Source organism: Colobus angolensis, unplaced genomic scaffold (genome assembly GCF_000951035.1).
Source record: "Colobus angolensis palliatus isolate OR3802 unplaced genomic scaffold, Cang.pa_1.0 Scaffold132, whole genome shotgun sequence".
In the NCBI taxonomy this organism is placed as follows: Eukaryota; Metazoa; Chordata; class Mammalia; order Primates; family Cercopithecidae; genus Colobus; species Colobus angolensis.
In genome coordinates, this window is record NW_012114400.1 from 910,797 (window position 1) to 915,891 (window position 5,095).

The following is a 5,095-nucleotide window of genomic DNA, read 5'->3' on the forward strand; positions in this document are numbered from 1 at the left end:
AGTCGCCCACACACACACACGCTCACGCACACTCCCTCCTCCTTCCCGCCCCGCAGCCCTAGCACCCCCAGCCCGCTCCCCAGCTTGCTGCGCCCTGGCTGCCTCCGCAGGCCCCGCCCCGGGGAGGAGAGCCAGGCGCGCGCGGGAGCCGGGCGCGGGGAGGGGCCGGCGGTGGGGGAGTGTCTGCTGCCCCCGCCCCTCGAGTGAGTGACTGAGCGAGGAGCTTCCCTCCTTCGCTCGCTCCGCGCCAGCTCCCGCTCGCTCCCTGCCCACTCCCGGGGAGACGTTCCGTGCCGCGGCCGCCGCGGCCGCCGCTTCTTTCACACTTTAGTTGGGAGCTGCGCGCCGCGCTCAGTTACTGGAGAGCTGGCCGCGCGCCGCCGCCTCCCGCACGCTTGCACGCGGGCCCGGCTTCGGGGTTTTGGGTTCTTACTCCAAGCGGCGGGGAGGAGGGGGAGCCCAGGACACACTGTGGGGAGGAGGAGGAAGAAGAGGAGGAGGGAGGAAGAAAAAAGGCGAGGAGGACAGGGGCGGGGGGCGGGAGGCTTGCCACCTTCAGCCCCCCCGCGAACGCCCAAGGTAAGCGTGAGCCATCGCCTGCTCTGGGGCGGGGGGAGCTGGCAGTGCAGCCCGCCCCGGCTCGGCTACCCGGGCATCCCCGGGTGGGCAGGGAGGGAGGCCTGCGGGGTGTCTGCCGCGCGGAAGGGATGGGAGCCGCGGTCGTGGCGCTGCCAGCGCGGGGCCCGGGCTGGGGCTGCTGCTGGTGCGGGGCTGGCGGGGCTGCTGCCAGGGATGGAAGCTGGGGTGGGGGAGCCGCGAGCGGCGTCTGCCGGCCAGGGCGGAGGGTCTGGGATGTGGTCGGGGCTGCTGACGACTTTCGTCACATCGAGGCCTGGGTGGCTGGTGTTAGACACCCCTCCCTTCCCACCCGCACCCTGCCGCCCTCAGCCTTCCTGCTCTCCTCTAGCTTTGCATGTAGCCACCGTACTTTGCAAGCCAGAGCTGGAAAGGAAAAACACAATGTAGGATCCTTTGCTAAGTATCCAAGTCCCTTCTCCCGCTCCGATTGATTGATGTGTTTGTGTGGGTGGTTTGACCCCTGGGATTTCTGAAGTTTTGACCTTTTTGAGGTGGCTTGTTTCGGTGCCTCTGTTTGCCCACCTCGTTGTATTTATTATTCGTGCCCATGCGAGGCAGCCAGAGGGTGCTTGGTTATTGTACACGAAACAGATTTCACTCTCCTCTGCAGGCAGTTCGCGAAGTGCCGCCGCCGCGGCTGCCTTAGGTCTGCTGGTTAATGTCCTTTCCCTATCTTCCACCCTGCCCCCTCCCTCTACGGAGGGTTAGTTTTTGTTTTTGTTTTTTCCTTTCCACTTACTGTTTGTGTGAGAGAAGTCCTGGGCTTAAGGGCTCTCATTACCCATTCATTTCTCTTCTAAAGCTCTGAATGGCTCAGGCATGTCGGTAAAATTTGGGGTGGTCGTCTTTGCCCCAAGAGTTTCATGGCCAAAGATACAATTATGCACACATAAACACGCATTAATTCTGAAAGACGGCAAGCAGTTTGAGAGAGAAATAATTTGTTTCCAATAGGATGTCGGTGACCTATGGGATCTCTTCCATTGCCTGTGGATTAGGAAAATTGTTTTAAAATAGATAGTGCTTGTGTTGTCCGTGGCTGGAAGACAGCCATAGTTCAGTTACTGAAGCAACTCTGAAAATGATACACCCTGGGCACCCAGAACCTCAGTAAAGACACACGTAGTCTGACTCAGATGTTAGGAAGGGGACTGACACACCATAGATTCCATGGAGAACTTTTTTCTTTCTTTTTTTTTTTTTCTTTTTTAGGAGACTGTCCAGACCGTTTGGGGAAATGACAAGTTCATTACACAGACGGATGTAATGAACACCTCCCTATTCAAGGGGATGGGTTCAGCTTCTGCCTAATGGGAATAACCTTTTAATTTGATAGAATTGGGATCTACCAGGATAGAAACAAACATAGGTGGAGTGGGCCTGGGCTACTTCACCACTGTGGGGAGAAGGTGATGTTTCTGAAAGGTCTTTTAAGTTCAAGATGCTGAATTTGGAGTTTTCTCCCGTTTTTCATATTGTCTAGAACTGGACTGTAGGATCAATAGAACATGTTCCATGTTGGCTGTTTGGAAATGCAATTGTCAGACATAGAAATTAATTTGGATTGGATCACCTATTTTTGTTTTGCTACTTACAAAGTAGAAAGTACCAGTGGTAGGACAACTGAGTGTATTTATAGGCGTTAAACCAATGCTGGGACTGGTACTTAACAGATCACAAATACAGCATTGAAATAGAATGTCAGTCAATGTTTACTGCTGTGCAAACCTGCTTCAGAGAACAGTCCCGGAGGCTTCTAAAAAGGGCAACAAAGACCACTGCGCTCAGCTCTTGGGTGGGTGCCTGAGGAGGGGCGGGGTGCTTCTGTTGTCTAGCTTTGTCACAATTGGGGCACGTTTCCAAAGAAAAATGGCCTTGGGTGGTAGAGAGGTCTCACATCCTCCAGTGTTAAAAGTTCATCCTATAAGGATCTTAAAATTCCAGCTTTCCTCCAGGGTTGACTTAATTTAACTCTGAGTTTAGAAAACTGATAATTTTGTTTTCTTGGCTAGAAATTTACCCTCCTCTGCCCCATCTCAGCCCCATCTCACTTTATATTCAACATGGGTTTCTGGGAATTAATAGGCCACTGTCTGAAGGGGTTTGAGCTTCTTGAAGAATCACAGGGCATAATTCAAGAGCTTTGGTACTATTTGCTATGACTGATTAAAAAATCCTACTAAGGAGGAAGGTGGTTTGCACTATTATGAGTGTAATTTCCAAGTGAATCATGCCTCAGCGCTGTGTTGCCTTTGTGACCAGACAAGCTTTGAGTTTTACATTCTGAGTGGCTTGCTCCAGGCTCTAAGCAGCCCCCTTCTATAAGATTTTTGTTTGTTTGTTTGTGTTTGTTTTTGTTTTTTGTTTGTTTGTTTTTGTCCAAAGGAGACACCAAAGGCTGGGACAGGGAATGTCATGTCACCTTCCAGTAGGGCAGGAGAAGGCAGGTGACATATTTACAGAAGAGTCCTAAGATGATAAATATGACTGTCTTCATCTGAATTTATCAATACAACTTACAGCCATATAATGAGGCATCTTGTGGAGCTCACATGTTTAAGTACAGAGGTCTTGGGGTTCTGTATCCTTTGAAGTTTCCTTCCAGCTCTACTTTGAGGGTGGCCCTAACTAAAGGGTAATGGCATAATAATTGTGGAGGGAGATTTAGAAGGAGATTGCCAGTTAACAGAGAAATTGGTGAAACCTCACTGTCTTGTGATACTTTGTCTTCCTCTAGCTTCTTAGAACCAAATATAAAGGAAGGGGGGAACATTGCTTTGTTTGTATTTTCTCTCCTGATGTTTAGCTGGTATTTCAGAGTGTGGTCACTGCTTATTTTAGGTGATTTAAACTGTTTCATTCTGCACCTCCTCATGGGTGGAATGGAATCCAAACTCATCAGAGAGTTGTTGGGAAAGGGTGTGTACACATGGAGAAGCTTCAGACTCCAGCAAATGCTCTGAGCAGCACAGCACTGATTGTCAATCAGAAGTCAGGCTATGGCAGGTCTGATCTTACAATGTAAGTTTACATGAAAATAATTTGTATGCGAAAGTTCATTTGCCTCCAGTTTTTTGGGAACATATTGACTATGTAAATCTACTTATACATCTAGTCAATCGGAATTCACTCAGAGATATTGGGTCGATCAGTCTTCATGAAAATATACATCTCCTAAAAATGCTATTTTGGAAATGGATGTAGTGAAGCCTCCCTCCCAAGGTGAGGGAAGGGTTACATGATATATAATACAGGTTGGAGGACCCTACACAATGTACATGGTGGGTATTCAGATGACCTTTTTTTCCCAGCTTTACTGTGTAAAGATACTTTTATTAATAGGGTTTTAGCAAACAAATGTATCTTTGGCCACTTCATGATCCTTCTTTGAGCCTCAATTTTGAAAGTTCCGTAGCATGGAGTAAATAAAAATTATGCTTAATTGGGTTCTTCATAAAACACAAAAAGCAGATTGCAATAGACCAGTATAAAGTACTGCTTAGAAAACTGAAAAAACAGGGATAGGGCTTGTGTACAAGAAGAATTGCGACAGTGAAACTGTATTTTAAAAAATGGTGACAGTTTTGACTTCTAGAGATCATAATTCAAGAGCTTATCTGAAGTGGCATGTAAATTACATACATACATATTTTTTAAAGTAGGCAATTATTTAGCTTGACTGTCTCAGTTCTGAAGTTTAATTTTACAAGTTATAGTTGCAACAAGAAACAACATGACATGCTGTGGTTATGCAATTATGACAAGAGTGGTTGGACGTAAACTGGGCTAGGATAAACATAGAAATGAGCACACAACAGTGTCTCTAGTCACCAGGTATTAAGAAGTTTCTTTGCTTTTTTATTAACTATGTTACTAGAAAATGTATTTCCCAGGTTGTAGGTTAATCACCTAAAATAATGATTGCTTTCTCTTACATTTGTGAAAGGAGATGGAGCTTCCCCAATCTAAAATGGAAACTGAGAAATTATTTGGCCAAGCTACTGGAAGGCTAGGCCCTTTTACTCATCTCAGCAACCCCCATAGCAGCTAGCACACTACCTTGCACTTGGAAGTCACTCAATGAGTGATTGAATGGAATGGAATTTACCTAATTAGTTAAGATCTGCAGTGTGTCAAAATTTCCTTGGAGAAATACATTAGATGCAGACTTAAGTTTTAATAAATGTGTATGGTAGTTTATTAAGAGCCCCATATTATGCCTCAGGTAGGATTTTTAAATGTTGAGACATATTTGACAGGAAACATACCAAGCATGATGTCCTCTCAAATTACTGGAATTTCTTTTCTTTTCTTTTTTTTTTTGAGATGGAATTTTGCTCTGTCACCCAGGCTGAAGTGCAGTGGCACAATCTCACTGTAATCTCTACCTCCTAGGTCCAAGCAATTCTCATGCCTCAGCCTCCTGAGTAGCTGGGATTACAGGCATGTGCCACCA

The 5,095-nt window shown here is 46.9% G+C and overlaps 1 protein-coding gene across 1 annotated transcript in view; it reads left to right on the forward strand.

The window, feature by feature from the left end:
* The first annotated feature begins 200 nt into the window (after window positions 1–200).
* Window positions 201–5,095, forward strand: part of LOC105506128 (chromosome unknown open reading frame, human C1orf21) — a 254,291-nt gene continuing 249,396 nt past the window's right edge. The window contains exon 1 of the mRNA XM_011934169.1: window positions 201–579. The gene's annotated coding sequence lies outside the window, so the exon portion shown is untranslated. The remainder of the gene's footprint in view (window positions 580–5,095) is intronic.